Here is a 22257-nt window from a genome sequence, read left to right as displayed (position 1 = left end):
TCTCCTGGTGAAATTGAAGCTGCATTTTTTTTTTCCCACATATTTGTTAAAACTCATTATGTTGTGACATTATGATATGAGGTAATCTGTGAAAAATATTTCTTCTGCTTTCTCCCAGTGTTAGAAACAACCAATCAGAGCCAGGAGAGTTTTAGTGCTGTCAATCACCATCTGATGTTGCTGCTCATCCCTATGCTGCAGCTAGCATAGCCTGTTGTGAATGCTCAGGTTAGTTAGCATAGCTACCAATGATGGCAGATAAACGGTTTCCTGTAATGCTAAGTTGTTTCTCCCCCATTAGCACATTTAGCAGTGAGTGAATGAGGATGATTGACAGCGCTAAGACCCTCCTCCTGGTTCTGATTGGTTGTTTTGGTCAGAACGGTGCATCACTTTAACCAGTAATTCAGGAAGCAGATGGAGGAGATGATTGTTTCCAGATTATCTGCCTCATAACAAACTGCTACATGGTGACAGCTGTAACAAATATGGAGAAACATATTTATTAAAGTTAAACTGAATAAAATGCAGCTACTAGCATGTTAGAAGTCTGGATTGCTTCATGTGTGTTTTGCTTATTGCTATAGACTGTTGCCATGGAGACGTTTCAGTATCTAAACTAATAGAAAACATTAACAACCTACTATCATCCTGGATGTGGACTGTTGGATGATAAATTCATGAGCAGCAAATATTGATATAGCAGTAAAATAGTAAATATTGAGCTAATTATCAGTATTGAACCAAAGAAATCAGATGCAGCCTTTAAAACTGATGATATTTATGGGTCAGTTAGACTCAAAACGTTGGAACAGCAGCTGGTCAGGGGCCAAACTGATCTTTAGTCAGGGTCCCACCAGTTTACACACAGTGACGCTGAGCCAACAGTTGGAAAATAAATGTTATCAAGTTTAAATATTTCACAAAAATGGATGGATGGTATTAAAAACGTTTATTAGAAATAATCAGTTTTTCTATAAAATTCCCCTTAAAGCTGAATCATTTCAGACAGAATAAAATCTGAAGAAAACAAATAAAAAACCCTCCATTTAGAGTAAAACCAGCTTCAAATGTCTGAATGGAACCAGAGCAGATAAAAGCTCTGATTGGACGATCCTCAGCTCTGATTGGACGATCCTCAGCTCTGATTGGACGATCCTCAGCTCTGATTGACGATCCTCAGCTCTGATTGGACGATCCTTGCTGAAGGTCGCCGGCTCCCAGCTAGAGGTCAGCTGGAGGTCATGGCGGCGGCCACCACCTCCCTCAGCAGCGCCCCCAGCACTGTGACCTTGTCCTCCAGCTGGCTGTTCTTCTTCTCTGCCTGTTTCTGCCGCAGCTCTGTGACCTGCAGCGCCGCCAGCAGCTGCGCATTCTGCAGGTGCAGGTCCTTCAGCACGCCGCTCGTCTTGTTGCTCCGCTCCATCTGGACGGAACCAGAGGTCAGAATGGGCTGGCGGGTCGCCGCAGGCAGAACCACAGACTCACCTGCTCCTTCAGCTGCTGCACGTTGTCCTGCAGCACGACGCGCAGCGCCTTCAGCTGCGCCTCCAGGCCGGCGGCCCGCTGCTGCAGCGCCGCTGCCGCTCTGTCGAACTGTTCCTGAAGGCAGCATAGAGCAGCAGTCAGAACCAGAACCTGTGCGGCCGGGCCGATCTGGTTCTGAACCCACCTGCTTCAGGCTGGCCTGGGATCTGCTCTGCTGCAGCTGCAGCTCCAGCTGCGCCTGTCGCTGCTGGCTCCGCCCCCGCTCCGCCTGCAGCTCCGCCTGCAGCTGCTGCCTGCTGCCCGCATGCTCCTGCAGCTCCTGCAGCTCCTGCAGCTGCTGCAGCTGCTGCGCCTTTGCCAGGCCTAGCGCCACATCTGCCCGCTGCACCTGCAAACACACACACAGGTTCTGACCCGGTTCTACTGCTCCAGACGAGGTGCAGCAGCAGCAGCTGCAGCTCTAAAGTCTCTTCTGCTTGTTGTCGAGATCTAGATGGTTTTTTATCTGATTATCAGTAAATGTTGTTCAGATCATCATGAACTTTATGGTCATGTTGACTCTGACGGTGTTAGCCTGACTGTTAGCTCAGACCGTTAGCCTGACTGTTAGCTCAGACCGTTAGCCTGACTGTTAGCTCAGACCGTTAGCCTGACTGTTAGCTCAGACCGTTAGCCTGACTGTTAGCTCAGACCGTTAGCCTGACTGTTAGCTCAGACCGTTAGCCTGACTGTTAGCTCAGACCGTTAGCCTGACTGTTAGCTCAGACCGTTAGCCTGACTGTTAGCTCAGACCGTTAGCCTGACTGTTAGCTCAGACCGTTAGCCTGACTGTTAGCTCAGACCGTTAGCCTGACTGTTAGCTCAGACCGTTAGCCTGACTGTTAGCTCAGACCGTTAGCCTGACTGTTAGCTCAGACCGTCAAACTGACTGTTAGCTCAGACCGTTAGCCTGACTGTTAGCTCAGACCGTTAGCCTGACTGTTAGCTCAGACCGTTAGCCTGACTGTTAGCTCAGACCGTTAGCCTGACTGTTAGCTCAGACCGTTAGCCTGACTGTTAGCTCAGACCGTTAGCCTCACTCCGAGGATTCACCGTCTCCTGACCTCATACTGATGGATAACTGTTCTCCCTGCGCTGTCTGTCTGGTTCTGGTCCGGTTCTGACCCATTTCCAGTCCGGTTCTGACCTGGTCCTCTGCTTGTGTCCGCGCCGTCTCCGCCTGGTCCAGTCTGGACTTCAGGTTCTGCTGGTCATGGCTCAGGTTCTGGACCCAAACAGAACCAGTCACATCATCATCGGTCCAGTCTGGGCTCGTTCTACAGGTTCTGATGGTTAATCGTGAAGCCCCGCCACCTGGTACTGCTGCTGCAGCTCCTGGTTCTGGACTGTGAGTCTGTGGTCTGCAGGTTCTGCTGGAGCTCCGCCTTCTCCTCCATCAACCTCCGGGCCTCCGCCTGCTGCTCCTCCACCTGCAGCCAACAGAACCAATCAGAACCGGGTCAGAACCAATCAGAACCGGGTCAAACATGACGGCTGCAGCAGAGCTCACCTTACTGAGCGCCTCCCTCAGCTTCCTGTGGAGCTCCGTCACTTCCTGGGCGTGGCCCAGCTTCTCCTGCGTGGCGGCCATCAGCTGGCAGCGCAGCAGCTCGGCCTCCGCCTGCAGGGCGGCGACACGCTGCTGCACCTGCTGCTGCACCTGCTGCTGCACCTGCTGCTGCACCTGCTGCTGCACCTGCTGCTGCACCTGCTGCTGCTCCTGCTGCTGCACCTGCTGCTGCACCTGCTGCTGCACCTGCTGCTGCTCCTGCTGCTGCACCTGCTGCTGCACCTGCTGCTGCTGCTCCACCTGCAGGACAGGAAGCTGCAGCTACAGCCTGACTCCAGCAAGGGGAGATGCTCTAATCCCTGCGGCCATGTTGGTCTGGACAAAATGGCCGCTCTGCTGGCTGTTCGGGCAGAACTTTAAGACTTTAGGTTAAAAGTCATATTTATTATTGGTTATTGTGAAACATTTCTTTAACGTCACTGAAGAACCATCCTGTCATCTTTCACTGCTGATAGAAAACATCGAGTTAAATATGAAAATCATTTAGTTACAATGACACAATTCTGCTCCTATTAAAGGGGCGTGTCTTATTGAAGGGGCGTGTCTCCTATTAAAGGGGCGTGTCTCCTATTGAAGGGGCTGTCTACTATTAGGGGCGTGTCTCCTATTGAAGGGGCGTGTCTCCTATTAGGGCGTGTCTCCTATTGAAGGGGCGTGTCTCCTATTGAAGGGGCGTGTCTCCTATTGAAGGGGCTGTCTACTATTAGGGGCGTGTCTCCTATTGAAGGGGCGTGTCAACTATTAGGGGCGTGTCTACTATTGAAGGGGCGTGTCTCCTATTAAAGGGGCGTGTCTCCTATTGAAGGGGCGTGTCTCATATTAAAGGGGCGTGTCTCCTATTGAAGGGGCGTGTCTCCTATTGAAGGGGCGTGTCTCCTATTGAAGGGGCGTGTCTTACAGTACGGTGTGTTCTGCCCACCGGCTGCAGGTGGCGTTATTGCACCAATCTTACGTAGCGTTTCTGCTGCTCCCTGTCTTTCTGCAGCTCTTCCCTCTCCTCCTCCACCTTCTGAAGCTCCGCCTTCACCCCGCTAAGCTCCGCCTGCAGCCGCCTCACCTGAAACAACAGCACCTGTCAGCACCACCAGCTTTAACCTTTGAACTCTGGCCAGTCAGCCCGACTCACAGCAGCCACCTCCTCTTCCTGTTCATTGGTAATGGTTGCTAGGCGAATGCGCAGCATCCGGACCGTCTCCTGCTCGCTATGGAGACGGTTGCTAAGGTCGCCGTTGTCACTGCTGAGCTGCAGGTTCCTGCCACTCAGGTCCAGAACCTCCTCACGGTACTGGGAGTTCTGCAGTGAGAGAAGGCGGTCAGGAGTCTGGAGGCTGGTTCTGAACCGCCTCCAACACCAGAACCAGGAGGTTCTGATGCCTCCCAGCTCAGATGAACATTGTAAGTTCTCTGATGCCTCACTGGGAGCCTCCAGAACCTTTATTGTGAAAGTCTGACAGCACTTCCTAAGCATGCGGGCCGGGTCAGAACCTCTCTGTGGAGCCGCTCCTCCTCCTCTCTGCTCCTCTCCCGCTCCTCCTCCACCTCCTGCTGCCTCCTCCTGCCAGCAGAACAGTGGACCGGGTCAGGCTCCTCCAGAACCGGCAGCAGATCAGAACCCGGGACCTGGACCCGGACTCACCTCCTCTTCTCAGACTCATCCTCCAGGTTCTGGACCGTCTGCTGCAGAACCTTCAGCCTCTCCTGCAGAGCCACGTTCTCCGACCGGACCGCCTCCAGCTGGGCCCTGCAGGACAGAACCCAACAGAACCTGAAGATACACAACCGGAACCGGAACCGGAATGGAGCAGTTAGTGCATCACGTACGGAGATGTGATTGGTCCATGAAATTCATGCAGTTAGATCATTGGCCAGTAGAGACGGGGCCGTGCGTTCTGATTGGCCGGTTAGAGATGGAGCCGTGCGTTCTGATTGGCCGGTTAGAGATGGAGCCGTGCGTTCTGATTGGCGGTTAGAGATGGAGCCGTGCGTTCTGATTGGCCGGTTAGAGATGGAGCCGGCAATCTGATTGGTCGGTTAGAGATGGAGCCGTGCATTCTGATTGGCCGGTTAGAGATGGAGCCGTGCGTTCTGATTGGTCATAGAGACCCGGTTCCAGTCCACTGTAGCTGACACACCTGTGAGGTCCAGTCTGGTCGGCCTGGTCCTCCCAGTCGGTCCGGACCTCCAGCTCCAGAACCAGGTTCTCCAGCTCCTCCAGCTGCCGGGCAGCTTCCTCTTCTCCATCTCAAGTTCTGCTGAGTTCTGCTCAGCTGGTTCTGGGAGTCCAGCAGGGCCCGTTGCAGCAGGTCGATCTGCTCTGAGGTTCTGCAGTTCAGAACCGGGCCGGCGGCACTGAGGGAGCACAGCTCCTCCTCCATCTCCATGATTTGGGAGGACAACTGGTCCACCAGAACCATGTAGGTTCTGTTCTCCTGGCCCAACTGGGTCGCCTCCCCCTGCAGCAGCGAGGTCCGGTTCTGCTCCTCCTGCAGCGCCTCCCGCAACACCGTCTCAACGCTCCTGATCCGGTCTAGGGAGTCCGACCCGGTTCTGAGGAGCAGAACCTCCTGTGGCTCCGCCCCCAGCTGCTCCACCTGGACCAGGAGCTCCGCCCCCTCCAGGCCGGCCTGGATTGGCCAAACCGTGGGGCCGCCTCCTCCTTCCTGCTCAGAGCGGCAGCTCGGCTGTGATTGGCTGGAGGCTATGTGACGCTGGTCTGTGATTGGCCCACCTACCTGACGCGCATCACTTCCTGCTGTGCGTGCAGCTTAAGCTCCGCCTCCAGCTGCTCCTTCTCGGCGCTCAGCTTCTGCACCAGGTTGCTGATCTCTCTGGCGTAGTTCTGCTCCAGCTCGGCCTGCTCCCGCTGCACCCTGAACAGAACCAAAACCGGGTCACTGTGGCGTTCTGACCCGGCAGACCCCCTGGGAACCAGCAGGGGACGGACCTGCGCTGCTCCTCGGCGCTAAGCCCCGCCCCCTGCTGGGTCTGGAGGCGGGTCAGCGCCTCCTTCAGCTGCTGCTCCACCTGGACCTTCTGCTCCTCCAGCTCACTGATCTCCACCTGACGAAGAAACATCATCATCATCAGCAGCAGCAGCAGCAGCTGGACCTCTGGTTCTGGTTCTGGTTCTGGTTCGGCTCACCTTGAAGGCCTGGCAGATGTCCTTCCTCTCCACCTCCATGTTCTGCTTCATCATGTCCAGCTGTCGCTCGTAGTAGTTCATCTGAGGAAGAGGAGGACGAAAAGTCAGAGGTTCTGCTGGGCCAGAACCGGAACCACCGGGCCGGCAGCAGAACCGGTACCTGGGTCTCCAGCTGGATGTGCAGCTGCTGCAGCGCCTCCTGGTGGCTCTCCTTCAGCTGCTGCAGTGCCAGCTCCGACTGGATGCTCCTCATGTCCGGGTCACCTGGAGAGGAGAGACCGGGTCAGAACCAGAACCAGAACCAAACCCAGAACGGAACAGGAACTCACTGAGAGACATGGCGCCGCTCACACACCAACACACACTCTGCCGCTCTGCAGGTGTGTGTTGGTGGGCGGGGCTTAGCCAGACCTGCAGGTCCGGTTCTGGCAGCCTGTGACTCAGCGGCTCGGTCCGACCCGTTCTCCTGGTTCCAAAGCTTCCAGAACCTTCCCCCATCAGAACCGGGCTGACGGCTCTTATTGTGAAGGGAAGGCAGTGGTTGCTATGGTGATTCTGTTGCACAACATCGCTCCTGATTGGACAAGAATCGGAGCCAGAAAGGATCAGAACCTTCTGGTTCCTCTTGATTATGGGTCAACAGAACCTCCAGGTCCAGTCCCTCCGGTACCAACCAGAACTAGCAGAAACCATCAGAACCAATCAGAACGAGACCCACTGGGAGGAGAGAAACATGCTGCTCTCTGATTGGACAGAAACCAGGAAGGAGGAACTGCTCGAGTCCAGAAGGTTCTGAATGTTTGACCAGGTCAGAACCAGAACCATCATCACTCTGAGCTGAAGGTTCTGGAGGACGTCTGGAAAAATGGACCAGAACCGTAACCAGGTCCGGTACAGTTCTAGTTCCTTCATCAGCCAATCAGAGAGCAGGAAACAGGTTCTGACCCGGCCAGGCTGCTGCGGTACCTGCTGCGTGGCGCTGGCTGCCGGCGCCCCCCGCTGGCCTGGAGGACCTCCTGCTGCTCCTCTGGGCCTCCAGCAGCTCTGAGCTCAGCTCGTCGTTTCTGTCCTGCAGCTCCTGAACGCACCGCAGACGCAGAGAGACAGGTGAGCGTCCTGCTGGGCTCTGAGGTTCTGCCGGGTCCGACTGGTACCGGTCCTACCCTGCACTGGCGCTGCGACTCTCGGAGCAGCTCACAGAACCGTTCCTCGTGGCTCAGGCCGGCGCCGGCCGGGTCCAGACCACCGAGCTGTCAGAATATTCAGAGCAGAGCAGTCAGCGGAGCGGGCCCAGCGGTTCTGATCCGATTGCAGCAGAGACATGGGCTCATCAAACATTCATCAGGAGAGTGGGAACAGAACCAGACCCGGCCGGGTTTCACCAACACCTGGCCCGGATCAGCTGGACAGGAGCAGAGCTACAGGACAGAGAGGAAACCTGGGCCGGGTCGGGCCGGGTCGGGCCAGGCCGGGCCGGTTCTGGTCACCTTGTGTAGCAGCAGCTGGTCCAGATCCGTCTGCAGCCTCTGAACAGAACCGTCTGATTCCCTCAGCGCCGACTGCAAGGCGCTGAGCTCCTGCTGCAGGCGCTGCTTCTCCTGCAGCACAGAACCAGCAGAACCGGGTCAGGACCAGCAGAACCGGGTCAGGACCAGCAGAACCGGGTCAGGACCAGCAGAACGGACCAGTGCGGTGGCGTCCAGCTCCTCCTGAAGCTCCGCCTCCTTGCCCCGCAGCAGCTGCAGCTCCTGCCGCATCGCGCTGCGCTCTCGCTCGCCCTGCTGCAGCAGCGCCTCGTTCTCCTGCTCCGCCTGCAGCCGCAGCGCCGCAGCTCGCCGCCTGAAGTCCGACTCCAGATCCCTGTTGGGTCAGAACGGGTCCATCAGAACCGACGCTTTATGGGTCAGAATTTACAGAACCTCCTCTGTCTGTGGGTTACATACAGTCCGGCTCCAGAACCGGGTCCTACCTGATCCGGTTCTGGTTGAGCGCCTCCATGCTGGCATGCCGATCGTCTGCCTCCCGGACCAGCTGCAGGTTCTGCTGGTCGGCCCGGTCCAGATCGGACCTCAGCTTGTCCCGCTCCCTGCTGACCTGCTCCAAAGCCTCCCTGGAAGACAGGACGGGTCAGAACCGGGTCCGGGCGGGCCAACCCGGGCCGGTCGGTTCTGGAGCCTACTGCAGGTGCTGGATCTCGGTCCTGTAGGAGATGAGCGCCGCTTGATGGACAGAGTTGGCGCTGAGCAGCAGCTCGTTGTCCAGAACCAAGGTCAGGTCCGATAGGCTGAGCCGCTCCTCCAGGGGGAAGTCCAGACTCTGCACACACACACACACACACACACACACACACACACACACACACACACACACACACACACACACACACACACACACACACACACAGCTTTACAGAACCAGAACCAGACCCCCTACCAGCAGGAGGCACCGCTCAGACTAATGCTGCAGATCGAAGGTTCAGGATGCAGGTTTGTCCGGCTGATGATCAGATTATTGGATCAAATTTGTCCGATTTATTGGTAAATCCTGATCAGATCGTCATGGTGGGAACTTTAACCTTCACAATGACTCTGATGTTGTTAACCTGAATATAGCTTCAACGCTCAGACCGGTAGCTTCAATGCTAGCTCAGAACGATAGCTTCAATGCTAGCTCAGACCGGTAGCTTCAACGCTAGCTCAGACTGGTAGCTTCAATGCTAGCTCAGACCGTTAACTTCAATGGTAGCTCAGAACGATAGCTTCAATGCTAGCTCAGACCGGTAGCTTCAATGCTAGCTCAGACTGGTAGCTTCAAAGCTAGCTCAGACCGGTAGCTTCAAAGCTAGCTCAGACCGGTAGCTTCAAAGCTAGCTCAGACCGGTAGCTTCAAAGCTAGCTCAGACCGGTAGCTTCAAAGCTAGCTCAGACCGGTAGCTTCAAAGCTAGCTCAGACAGTGGACCCAGTACTCTTTTTTAAGAACCACTGAACTAGAACCTGATGTGTCACAAACATGTTGATCTTCCAAACCTTCATCGTTTATGTTGGACCCAATCAGAACCAGATTATTAAACTGTTTCCTTTGATGGATCATATCCATCTGAGATATGATGAACCTTTCCTCACATCCACAGCGTTAAGATCAAACCTCCAATAAATCACCGATCTATACCTGATAAATCAGCTGTTCTTCCTCTGATCTGAGATCGAACATCTGGGTCATGTTGGTCTGAAGGGAGCAGCAGTAAACTGGTTTAGTCCCATTTGTCCCACTGATCCCAGTTTGTTCCTGAATGATAAATGTTCTTCAGACTGCTGGGTTACTGGTGAGTCCTACTGGGCTCTGGGCTCGGCCCAGTTCAGCTGACAGGGTCATGCTGATGATGCTCAGATATTTCCATAAATCCAGATTAATCTAATCTGAGGATTACAGACATGAAATGAAAACCTGCTGTTTATCAGATTATTATTATTTTTATGTTATTTGTTGTTGACAATAAGTGTGTAGAGATGTTCCTGCATAAATAAAGGGTAATAATAAGAATAATAAAGGCACCCTGAATATTTCCCGTATTAAAACTTTCCTCTGCTGATCCCTGGCCGGCTGGCCGGGGTCATCCTGAGCTCCTCCTGTAGTCATGATGCTACCGGCTGCTGCGGGACAAACTGGCCACTCCTCCTCTCTTTCTTCTTCTACTACTCTCCAGTTTGCACCGTTTGCTGTCATTTTCTCTCCACCTGCTCTGTGTTCTGATTGGCTGATTCCTTCCTGGAGGCGGCTGACATGATGCTGCCATCACCTGATCGCTCTCCCTCTCCTGCTGGTTCTACTTTCATCAACATCAGTTCATCTGTTTCTTCTTCTGCTGCGTCTTCTCTGACCTCTGGTCAGTCGGGTCACATGGTACTGAGCCCGGTTCTGGTTCTGCTGCGTCTTCTCAGTGGAAACGTATCTATTCTATTTGCATTTTCTATAGATCTAAAATCATCAGCATCAGTTCAACACTGAAGTGTTTCCAGATCAAGTACCGACCCGACTGGATGTGAGTAATCTGAGGTTCTGCTGTGTGGTTTGGATCGGGTCAGCAAGCAACCAGAACCAGACAGAGAGTTCTGGGACTCCTCTTCCTGTGGTTCTGGTGTAATCCAACAGAACCGGGTCTGGACCCACCTGCAGGATCTGCTGGCTGTTCCTGATGCCCGCCTCGGCCCACAGCGCCGCCACGCGCTCTGGGCTGGTGCCGCCCGACCCGTCGTCCAGCCGGGTCAGAACCCTGGGGCCCACAGTGGCCGACAGCAGGGAGCGGACCGGGCCGTCCGGTACCAGCTGCTTGTTCTGGATGGAGAGAGAGAGGAAGGAATAAGATCTGCTAATCTGGATCATCCCGAACAGAACCGCCTGATTCTACAGAACATGTGTGAACCGACGGCCCAAACACTGAGGAGAACCTGCGGTTCTGGTTCTGCAGCTGGGCCCGGACAATCACCTGACTCTGGTCCATGCCGACCCGCTGGGTCACCAGCCTGGTTCTGCAGAACATGGTTCTGGTTCTGCCTGAGGAGAAACACCTGTTCACCTGCAGCACCTGGCGCTCCTTCTGGCCCCGCCCACCTGCTCACACAGCCAGCTGCTGATTGGTCAGCAGGCGGTGCTGCCTTCAGGAGCATCAGGTCCAACTGGACCAGAGTGAAACCTTTACATGTCCTAACCGGGTCAGAGAGGTTCTGAATCAGGAATCAAAACCGGACCAGAACTTTAGTCCAATGGGCTTTTTGCATGTCAGCTTCTGCGTTCGGGGAAACGCGGCTCAGTCGCTTCGGTCCGCTGGAAATGTTTTTACACTCGGAGCTGCAGGCCTGGTAACCGTCACCTCGTTAAACCCTTTGGAGGCGCGGTCTCAATGGCCGTCTGTCTCAATGGCCGTCTGTCTCAATGGCCGTCTGTCTCAATGGCCGTCTGTCTCAATGGCCGTCTGTCTCAATGGCCGTCTGTCTCAATGGCCGTCGGTCTCAATGGCCGTCGGTCTCAATGGCCGTCGGTCTCAATGGCCGTCTGTCTCAATGGCCGTCTGTCTCAATGGCCGTCGGTCTCAATGGCCGTCGGTCTCAATGGCCGTCGGTCCACTGGCCGTCGGTCTCAATGGCCGTCGGTCTCAATGTCCGTCTGTCTCACTGGCCGTCGGTCTCACTGGCCGTCTGTCTCAATGGCCGTCTGTCTCAATGGCCGTCGGTCTCAATGGCCGTCTGTCTCAATGGCCGTCGGTCTCAATGGCCGTCGTCTCACTGGCCGTCTGTCTCACTGGCCGTCGTCTCACTGGCCGTCTGTCTCAATGGCCGTCTGTCTCACTGGCCGTCGTCTCAATGGCCGTCGGTCTCACTGGCCGTCTGTCTCACTGGCCGTCGGTCTCACTGGCCGTCTGTCTCAATGGCCGTCTGTCTCACTGGCCGTCGGTCTCACTGGCCGTCTGTCTCAATGGCCGTCTGTCTCACTGGCCGTCTGTCTCAATGGCCGTCGGTCTCACTGGCCGTCTGTCTCAATGGCCGTCTGTCTCACTGGCCGTCTGTCTCACTGGCCGTCGGTCTCAATGGCCGTCTGTCTCACTGGCCGTCGGTCTCAATGGCCGTCGGTCTCAATGTCCGTCGGTCTCAATGGCCGTCGGTCTCAATGTCCGTCGGTCTCAATGTCCGTCGGTCTCAATGGCCGTCGGTCTCAATGGCCGTCGGTCTCAATGGCCGTCGGTCTCAATGGCCGTCGGTCTCAATGGCCGTCGGTCTCAATGTCCGTCGGTCTCAATGGCCGTCGGTCTCAATGGCCGTCGGTCTCAATGGCCGTCGGTCTCAATGGCCGTCGGTCTCACTGCATCAGAGCTTCTCACTGCGTCGGTCCTCGCTGTGAAGCCAGGCAGCGATCGCTAGCAAACTGCTACTACCCCTGCACACACCACCAACTCTAACTATCACTTAGAGTCTAAAACCCATCGAAACACTCTTAGTAAAATCCACAGCATCGCTGCGCCCTAGTCTCTTGCCGTACCAAATCCCCCCCTCCTCTCTGTCCGCGTGTCTCAGTTCTACGTAGCAACTGACTGTCTTCACGTTTTCATTGGTTGTTTCGAAATGTGGTTCATTTAGACCCCACAAAATGGGGCGTAAATGATCGATCATATTTCTGGCTTTATTTTGAAGTAAATAACCACAAAACCGATATAAAAACACCACTTGTCTAAAGTTTGAATCTGTCCTGCCCAACAGAGTTGAAATGAAAACTCGGTATGCGTCCATTATTACGTAGCCTTATAAATGCGTCTCATGCTTTTACGCCCCGTGGCGGGCAGCGACTGCATCCAGGAGACAATCATGACAGAGGAAAAAACACATTACCGTTAGATTCAGTAGCCAGTAATCTGACGGGTTTCAAATCGAGTAATCAGATTACAGTTACTGATCCAAATCTCCTCTGTGCGTCTCGCCGGGCTTGTTTCTCACCCTGAAGCTGCTCATTTAGAAATAAGCAGAGACACAATAAACCCCAGAATTTGCCTGACATCCAGGTAGTTTCAGTCGGACTCTCCCTGTCCACCATTTCCCGGATGATCCGTCCCGTTGTGTCTTTGTTAAGGTCATTAAAAATGTATTAATAATATTATATGACCTGTGAACGACGTCGAGCTTCGCGCTCCAGAAAACTTTAAGACGAACATGAACGGACCAATAAAGGTGAAAACAGCCACGAATGAACGTCATTCATTAAAGTTAAGTGTCACTAATCTGTGCCGCCATCTGATTGGTGGAGCTGCAGGGCCGTACACAGAGGGGGCTGGAAGGGGCTCTAAAATCCTATCTAGAGTTTTACAAACCGTGAACAAAGAAAATCAGGAAAAAATTAGTAAAGTATTTTTTGGACGATCTAATCTTCAGTTCCAGATCGTTAGTTCAATAATGAGACACATTGTTGGTGTTTATAAAATAAATGGCGATTACAGAAGTATTGGAAAAACTCAGTGTAATTTTACATTGATTGATGCTGAAAGTCACTAAAACGTTACTTATAATCTAAGTTACTTTTTCCAGGAGTAACCAGTAATTGGATTAAAATTTATTTTTCAAATTAACTATGCCATCACTGATTATCAGAAATAATAATAAAAAAGTTATTCTAACAGAAAAGGAAAAATGACCCTGGTTAGAATCATAAATGTTTTTTTAAATAAAGTTTTATATTGTTGCTTTTCATGTGGTAATTGATGGAAGTCTGTTATTTATAATAAAACCATATTTTTAGTGTAGACTTTTTTCTACTTCCATTATTACGATGTTCTTCATTTAAAAAAATCATTAATATTGTCACTGCACTCCAGAGCTGAAGGTGGCGCTACTGCCCCGCATGGCTGCTGTTGTTTCTGTTCAAGTCTTTAATTCAGGTCGTTAAAATGTTCTAATTTTAAATCTTTTATCTAAACTATCAGTTTATTTTGTTCCTCGTATCTGAACAGAATATTCTTAGAACATAATTTTACCCAGAGTGGCGCCCTCTGCAGGTCAGCTGACCGGATGGGGGTGGAGCTTAGCGTGGGGGCGGAGCTCCACAGAACCTTCCTGACGGTAACCCGTCCATCCTGGTTAGCGTCCAGATTAGCATCTCGGTTAGCGTCCAATCCCTGGAGCTGAGCGTCCTGCAGACACAGTGGGATCATCAGGCTTGGTTCAGCTGCTTCTGGCTCTGGTTCTGGAGGTCCAGCTACCTGCAGGTCCAGGTGATCACACACTGCAGCCACATCACATCCTCCTGCTTCCTGCTGCTGATCTGCTGCAGAGACGGCAGCATTTAAAGCCGCAGTGTAACTTTTATAGAGAATGTTTCCCGCATCGGTTCAATCCGTCTCCAGACAGATCGATCTCTGCCTTCCCACTGCTAACTAGAAACAACCAATCAGAGCCAGGAGGAGGGGCTTAGTGCTGTCAACCCTCCTCCATGCTAACTGCAGCTAGCATAGCCTGTTATGAATGCTAAGGCTAGTTAGTAAGCATGCAAGCAGATAAACAGTTTCCGTATACTGGTAAATTGTTTCTCCACCATTAGCACATTTAGCAGCGAGTACATGAGGGTGATTGGCAGCCCTAAGCCCCGCCTCCTGGCTCTGGTTGTTGTTTTTGGTGCATTTTTCAGGCGCGTCAATCTGTTCTCATTACAAACTGTCACAACCTGGAGACAGTTTGAGCTAATATGGAAAAACACACACTGCAGCTTTAAGCCAGAACCTCAGACCCGGTTCTGGTTCCGATTTCTGGTGCAGAGTACCTTTATTGTGAAAGAGCTGCTGGTCCATCCTGCTGCTTCCTGTCTCTTCATCAGATTTCAGGCTCTGCAGAGAAAACATGGAGCTGAGAGGAATCAGTGTGTGTGTTCAGAGTGTCTGACTCCCAGCAGCAGGATACACTGTAATCATAAGGAATTCCTGAACAGATTAGTTCTGCTGGATGAACAGACTGAGAGGAACACACACACACACCCACACACACACACACACACACACACACACACACACACACACACACACACACACACACACACACACACACACACACATACACACACTGCTGAGAGGATCTGATCTGGTTCTGGTCCGGTTCTACAGCAGCTGATCCTGGTTCAGATTAAAGTCTGTGTGGAGATGCTGCAGCAGAACCAGAACCAGAACCTTATCCGATTTCATTTTTACTGACCTACCAACTGGTAACCATGGAAACCATGCCCAGCACCGACCAATGGGCTTCTGCCAAGAGTCACATGACTTCCTGTCAGCAGGTGGACCGAACCAGAACCTGGGCTCAGGTTCTACCAGCACATGAACTCAACAGAACCTCCAGAACCTCAGTTAAAGAAGTGGAACCAGAACTGGACAGGTTCTGGTTCTGTCAGTCTGACCCAGAGGAGGAGGAGCCGCGATGAAGAGGAGGAGGATGAAGGTCAGAGCGGTTCGTGGCTCCAGCGTTCCTTTCCATCCCACTTCCTGAGGAGAAACCCACCAACCCCCTCAGGTATTCCAGCTGCAGGAATCTGCCTCTCTCCTGTTGCTGCAGCAACGCAGTGGCTGCTAATCGCTCCTGATCCAAGTTCATCTGCCGAGCTCTGCAACCAGAACCAGAACTGGCTCTGTGACAGTAATGAACCTCCTGATGGTAGACCACAGGAAGCTGAGACTCTGATGCAGGTCTCTTAAACCCGCCCACACACCCGTCACACTCACCATGCTAAGGCTAAGCCAAGGCTAGGCTAACAGTTGGAGCCGCATGTGACGTCACACCGGAAGTAAAAGCATTCAGGTTACCATGGTGACGCCCAGGTAGCCATCGTTCGCAGAATCTCTTCCAAACATCACCAGTGTAATTAGTTCAGTTGAGAGCTGCAGGCGCTACGTGTAGCATTGGTTTTAGACGTTTCCACCACAGCTTCCTGCTGCTGAGGAGCGGCCATATTGAAACGCAAAGTCAACTTGAAAAGTCTCTGAGTGGGAGGTCCAACTTCAGCGGCCTTCCACTAGATATTTCTGAGTTCAGATTAAACATGGAACGCACATAAAACTAAAGCTGAAACTAAAGGTAGTGCTAATGCTAATGTCAGGGCCAAGGCTAACAGCTGTTCAGGAGTTCAAACAGGTTAAATAACAGAAAACCTTCTGAAAACATATGATCCCAGGTAGCATCAGTGTTAGCATCAACAGTTATTATTGTTGCAGTAGACTATCTCCATAGCAACAACAATAACTGCTGGTTCAATCGCAGGTTTATTAAACATTTTAAGGAAAGAGGACCGACCACCACCCACACTCTGGTTCTACTAGGGGCTACATAAGCTAATATAGGCTAACACAGGCTACATAGGCTACCCATGGCTGACAGGCTAACAGAGGCTAACAGAAGCTAACAGAAGCTAACATGCTAACGAAGGCTAACGATGAACCTCGGCCTGCTCACCTCCACGCTCTCCAGAGACGTGGACCGTCTCAGTTTGGCCCTGCGGACACCGGGCGGGGACGAATCCAGGTTCAGGTCCACGGGTTTGGTTCTGGTCGGGGTCGAGTCCAGGCCGGTACTGGACTGGGTTTCGGGTCGAGAGCGGCGGCCATAACGCTTTGCTCCCTTCACAACTTTGGCTTCACTGCCTGCAGGACAGCTGCAGGAGGAAGAGGAGGAGGAAGGTCATCTGGCTGGGCCAGAACCAGAACCAGTGACTACTGGACCCTGCAGTGTCTCACCTGGCTCCAGGTAGCTGCTGTCGTCCTCTGAGGTGCTGAAGTCCAGAGAGTGGGACAGAACCACCACCAAGCCATTCTTAAACTCATCAAAGTTCACCTGGAACACAAACAGAACCCAGACTCAGCCCGGCAGAACCCTGCAGAACCAATAGTTCTGGTCCAGTAGAACCGGTTACCCTGCCGTGGGGCCGCTCCCCAGCAGCGTGTCCAGCAGCAGCGGCAGATGTTCGTCCAGCTGCAGCTTCCTGCTCAGCTCGGTCAGCTCCTCCCGGTCTAGGAAACCCGTCGCCGTCGAGTCGCAGCCGTCAAACTCCGCCCTCAGCTGGGTCACGTAGCGGCTAGGCTCCGCCCCCTCCATCGGGACGCATCACGCTGTGATGTCACACCTGGCGGGAGCAGAGCGTGGCGTCATCTGACCAACAGAGTCACAGCAGAAGATTTCTGGTTTTTTTAAATAATACTGGGATCATTATGAGAATCTGAGGAATAGATATTAGGATCCAGTAGGTGGCAGTAGAGCAACAATAATGGATGCAAGCTGCTGTTGAAATCTAAAGAAGAAGAAGAAGAAGAAGAAGAAGGCGCCCATTTCATTAGGCTCATGCTAGTAGCAACACGAAGGATCAGCACTTTTACAGTTAAAGTTCAGAAACTACCGTCATCAGTTCAGTTAAATCTAAACTTTTTCTTTTTCACTGTAATAAACGTGATATTCAGTCGACCTGTTCTGACCCAGATGTTGGCTGTTAGCCCCTCTGCTGCTGCTGCATGGTGTGGAAAACCTGGAGCGGCAGAGAAATCTGCGGCTTACAGTCCGGAAATACGGTATTTATATCATACATTCCTGGATTTATTCTGTGAAGAACCCAGAGACGGTTACTTGGTTGTGCTTTCTGGTAAACAACACAATTTTACATGTAGGCTCTCCTGCAGTCGTCACTGTTTCTGGTACAACTGACTCCGGGCCCCAGCAGAGAAGGAACGTTATGTGGACCTCAGGAAAAAGGGACCCCTGGTCCAGAACCGGTGAAGTCCCTCAGGGATGAGTCCTGAGTCCGGTTCCATCAGTTCTAACAGTGGGAACCATCAGGGATCAGAACCGGGTTCCATAAAACTCCAGGTCCACAAACAGCAACACACAGAACCCCAGTAACAGACCACCGAGTCCAGTAACAGAACCACAGAGTCCCAGTGACGACCACAGAGTCCCAGTAACAGACCACCGACTCCCAGTAACAGACCACCGAGTCCCAGTGACAGACCACCGACTCCCAGTAACAGACCACCGAGTCCCAGTAACAGACCACAGAGTCCCAGTAACAGACCACCGAGTCCCAGTGACAGACCACCGACTCCCAGTAACAGACCACAGAGTCCCAGTAACAGACCACCGACTCCCAGTGACAGAACCACCGAGTCCCAGTGACAGAACCAAGAGTCCCAGTAACAGACCACCGACTCCCAGTGACAGAACCACGACTCCCAGTGACAGAACCACCGAGTCCCAGTGACGAACCACAGAGTCCAGTAACAGAACCACAGAGTCCCAGTAACAGAACCACGAGTCCCAGTAACAGAGTCCAGTAACAGAGTCCAGTGACAGAACCACAGAGTCCCAGTAACAGAGTCTCAGTAACAGAACCACCGAGTCCCAGTAACAGAGTCCCAGTAACAGAGTCCCAGTAACAGAGTCCCAGTGACAGAACCACAGAGTCCCAGTAACAGAGTCCAGTAACAGACCACCGAGTCCCAGTAACAGACCACCGAGTCTCAGTAACAGAACCACCGAGTCCCAGTAACACAGTAACAGACCACAGAGTCCCAGTAACAGAGTCCCAGTAACAGACACCGAGTCCCAGTAACAGAGTCCCAGTAACAGAGTCCCAGTAACAGAACCACGAGTCCAGTAACAGACCACCGAGTCCCAGTAACAGAGTCCCAGTAACAGAACCACCGAGTCCCAGTAACAGAACCACCGAGTCCCAGTAACAGAACCACCGAGTCCCAGTAACAGAGTCCCAGTAACAGAGTCCCAGTAACAGAACCACCGAGTCCCAGTAACAGAGTCCCAGTAACAGAACACCGAGTCCCAGTAACAGAACCACCGAGTCCCAGTAACAGAGTCCCAGTAACAGAACCACCGAGTCCCAGTAACAGAACCACCGAGTCCCAGTAACAGAACCACCGAGTCCCAGTAACAGACCCACCGAGTCCCAGTAACAGACCACCGAGTCCCAGTAACAGACCACCGAGTCCCAGTAACAGACCACCGAGTCCCAGTGACAGACCACCGAGTCCCAGTAACAGAGTCCCAGTAACAGAACCACCGAGTCCCAGTAACAGAGTCCCAGTAACAGACCACCGAGTCCCAGTAACAGACCACCGAGTCCCAGTAACAGACCCACCGAGTCCAGTAACAGACCCACCGAGTCCCAGTAACAGACCACCGAGTCCCAGTAACAGACCCACCGAGTCCCAGTAACAGACCACCGAGTCCCAGTAACAGACCACCGAGTCCCAGTAACAGACCCACCGAGTCCCAGTAACAGACCACCGAGTCCCAGTAACAGAGTCACAGTAACAAACCCAACGAGTCCCAGTAACAGAGTCAGACCACCGAGTCCAGTAACAGACCCACCGGTCCAGTAACAGACCACCGAGTCCCAGTAACAGAACCACAGAGTCCCAGTAACAGAACCACCGAGTCCCAGTAACCGACCACCGAGTCCCAGTAACAGACCACCGAGTCCCAGTAACAGACCACCGAGTCCCAGTGACAGAACCACAGAGTCCCAGTAACAGAGTCTCAGTAACAGAACCACCGAGTCCCAGTAACACAGTAACAAACCACCGAGTCCCAGTAACAGAGTCCCAGTAACAGAACCACCGAGTCCCAGTAACAGAACCACCGAGTCCCAGTAACAGACCACCGAGTCCCAGTAACAGACCACCGAGTCCCAGTAACAGACCACCGAGTCCCAGTGACAGACCAGTGAATGAAAACCAGAGATGCTTTGTGTCTTATCTGAACTCTGTTCTGGATCTGCTGAAAGCGTCTTCAGGTGAACAGGAAGTAGTTCCTCTCCACTGTCACCACGTGCTTGTTCCGGAGGAGGAACTGGGCTTCCAGAGATAGAAAGTTTGGACCAGTTGGTGTTTTGAACGGAACCAGACTGGACCGAACTTCTTCAGCTACAGAATCAGCACCGTAGCTGACCTTCAAATCAAAGTCTTAAGGCTTCTTTATGTCACACCCGGTTCTAGTGACCCGGTTCTGCTCCAACGGTTCTGAAGCCAGATTGAGTGAATCGGTCTGTGGTGCTAGTTTCAGAATAAAAATCCGAGTCCGCTCCTCAGTCGCTCGTCTGTTTCCGGAGAGCCCTCGGCTCTGCTCGGAGAGCCTCGCGGGCCGGAGAAGCTTCACCATGGGAACGGAGGCGCGAGCCGCAGGAACAAAAGGCTCGCGAGGCAAACCGAGACAGAAAGTTATGAAGTTTATCTCCGCGCCGTTAGCTGCGGCTGGTTCGGATAGAAGAACCGTCCCGCTAACTGGGACTAACTTACCCACAGAGAGTTCTGCTCCGGTCCGGGTCGAACCTCACGGGTCCTCCATGAAGGAGCTACTGGAGCTGAGTCAACCGCTACAGAACCGAACCAGGGGCAGAGATACCGGAGCTGCTGACCCAGAGAACCGAGACCCGAACTGACCGGAGCAAAAACACGATTACATACATGCAAACTGACTTCCGGTCTAATTTCAAAATAAGACACAAAACACTCCGTTTTTCAGCCGATTTCATGGTTTCTTTCTTCTATCATTTTGTTGAGCTTTTCCTCCATCAAGTTTACCTTTTTACGTTAATTACCATAAAATACTTTAGATGTTTTATTTGGGTCATAATATTAGTTAATGTCTTCAGTATCTTCTTACTCCAATAGGTGTCACTTTATACCATATTACATATTATATCAGTTACTGTCATAATGAAGTTTAATTTAGTGCATTAAATTAACATATTGGGCTGCACAGTGGCACAGTTGGTAGAGCTGTTGCCTTGCAGCAAGAAGGTTCGATTCCCGGCCCCGGTCCTTCTGCATGGAGTCTCCATGTTCTCCCTGCATGGTGGGTTTTCTCCAGGTACTCCGGTTTCCTCCCACAGTAAAAAACACATGACTGTCAGGTTAATTGGTCTCTCTAAATTGCCCCTAGGTGTGAGTGTGTGCGTGTGTGTGTGTGTGTCCTGTGTGTCTCTGTGTTGCCCTGTGACAGCCTGGCGACCTGTCCAGGTGACCCCGCCTCTCGCCCGGTACGCTGGCTGGAGAGGAACCAGCAACCCTCCCGACCCCACTGAGGGACAATGTATAAAGAAAATGGATGGATGGATGAAATTAACATATTCGAGCAAGCCTTATTTAAATTGGTATTATGCTGGTTCTCCAGACAGAACCAGTTTAGCCAGTTAGAATGATGAACAGGTCAGATTAAAAATCTGCCAGCTGTTATTTTGGTAGGAGAAGCAACCCCTTCCGGTGTGCTGCTGTCACTGCTGCCGACTTGATGGAATTCTGATTGGTCGGACTTGAACATGGTGCAGAGCACAATTCTTCCGCTGGGGGGCAGTAAAACACCGCAGGTCTGAACTACAGGAGGACAGAGAAGAACGTTTTCTGACGGAATGACGTCACCGTTACGGAGTAAAAACGCAGGTCATCAGAACCTTGGCGCTGCTGCAGAAACTGCTTTGACATCATCGAACCTCAGGAGGAGTTTTTAGGTTCTTCTGCTGGGAAATAAATAAAAATGTCTGATTCCACACAAACTGTAAACCTGAGGAAAACGGTCAACATCACAAGTTCTGGCAGGTTTTGGGTCGGCCCGGTGGACTGTGGTTCTGGTCAGGTTGGAGCAGGATGTGAGGAGAAGCAGCTGCAGTTTGATGAGAACATGAAGCTGAACCGGTTCTGCTGGTCCGACCACTTCTGGTTCTGGTTTCACTGCAGCCTGTGCAGGTCGGTACCATGATGCTTTAACTAGACCGTGCAGAGAGTGGGATTCTGGTGGATCTGATGGTTCTGGTGGATCTGATGGTTCTGGTGGTTCTGATTGGTTCTGGTGGTTCTGATGGTAGTTCTGATTGGTTCTGGTGGTTCTGGTGGTTTTGATGGTGGTTCTGATTGGTTCTGGTGGTTCTGATGGTGGTTCTGATGGTAGTTCTGACTGGTTCTGGTGGTTCTGGTGGTTTTGATGGTGGTTCTGGTGGTTCTGATTGGTTCTGGTGGTTCTGATGGTGGTTCTGATTGGTTCTGGTGGTTCTGGTGGTTTTGATGGTGGTTCTGATTGGTTCTGGTGGTTCTGATTGGTTCTGGTGGTTCTGATGGTGGTTCTGATGGTAGTTCTGATTGGTTCTGGTGGTTCTGGTGGTTTTGATGGTGGTTCTGATTGGTTCCGGTGGTTCTGATTGGTTCTGGTGGTTCTGATGGTGGTTCTGATGGTAGTTCTGATTGGTTCTGGTGGTTTTGATGGTGGTTCTGATTGGTTCTGGTATTTCTGGTGGTTCTGATGGTGGTTCTGATTGGTTCTGGTGGTTCTGGTGGTGCTGGTGGTGCTGGGTTAGAAGAACTGGAGCAGATCTTGAGCTGCGCCTGGTTCTGATCTTCTCTCTGATAGCGCTGCAGGTCCGGTTTGGCCGGTTCTCCTCAGTGAAGCAGAACCTTTGGTGTTTGATGTTGTTGATGTTCTAGATGAGGAAGATACAGAACCGGGA

The 22257-nt window shown here is 52.4% G+C and overlaps 1 pseudogene across 1 annotated transcript; it reads right to left on the bottom strand.

The window, feature by feature from the left end:
* Positions 1-935: 935 nt before the first annotated feature.
* LOC145555101 (ninein-like protein) lies at positions 936-20253 on the bottom strand (annotated as a pseudogene). The gene is made up of 30 exons (XR_014091189.1): positions 20057-20253; positions 16669-16878; positions 16493-16589; positions 16212-16410; positions 14536-14599; positions 13979-14043; positions 13754-13909; positions 10408-10572; positions 8419-8555; positions 8209-8349; positions 7925-8099; positions 7727-7837; positions 7403-7489; positions 7206-7317; positions 6400-6503; positions 6240-6320; positions 6042-6157; positions 5830-5967; positions 5230-5757; positions 4734-4838; positions 4583-4652; positions 4224-4391; positions 4050-4154; positions 3320-3337; positions 3038-3199; positions 2842-2957; positions 2675-2752; positions 1673-1876; positions 1489-1602; positions 936-1426 (listed from the first exon to the last, which is right to left on the bottom strand). The product of XR_014091189.1 is annotated as a ninein-like protein (transcript).
* Positions 20254-22257: the final 2004 nt, after the last annotated feature.

Source organism: Poecilia reticulata, chromosome 15 (genome assembly GCF_904066995.2).
Source record: "Poecilia reticulata chromosome 15, P_reticulata-male-v2, whole genome shotgun sequence".
Lineage (NCBI taxonomy): Eukaryota > Metazoa > Chordata > Actinopteri > Cyprinodontiformes > Poeciliidae > Poecilia > Poecilia reticulata.
Note: the sequence above shows the minus strand (reverse complement) of the source record. Positions and strands in the feature narration are given on the sequence as shown.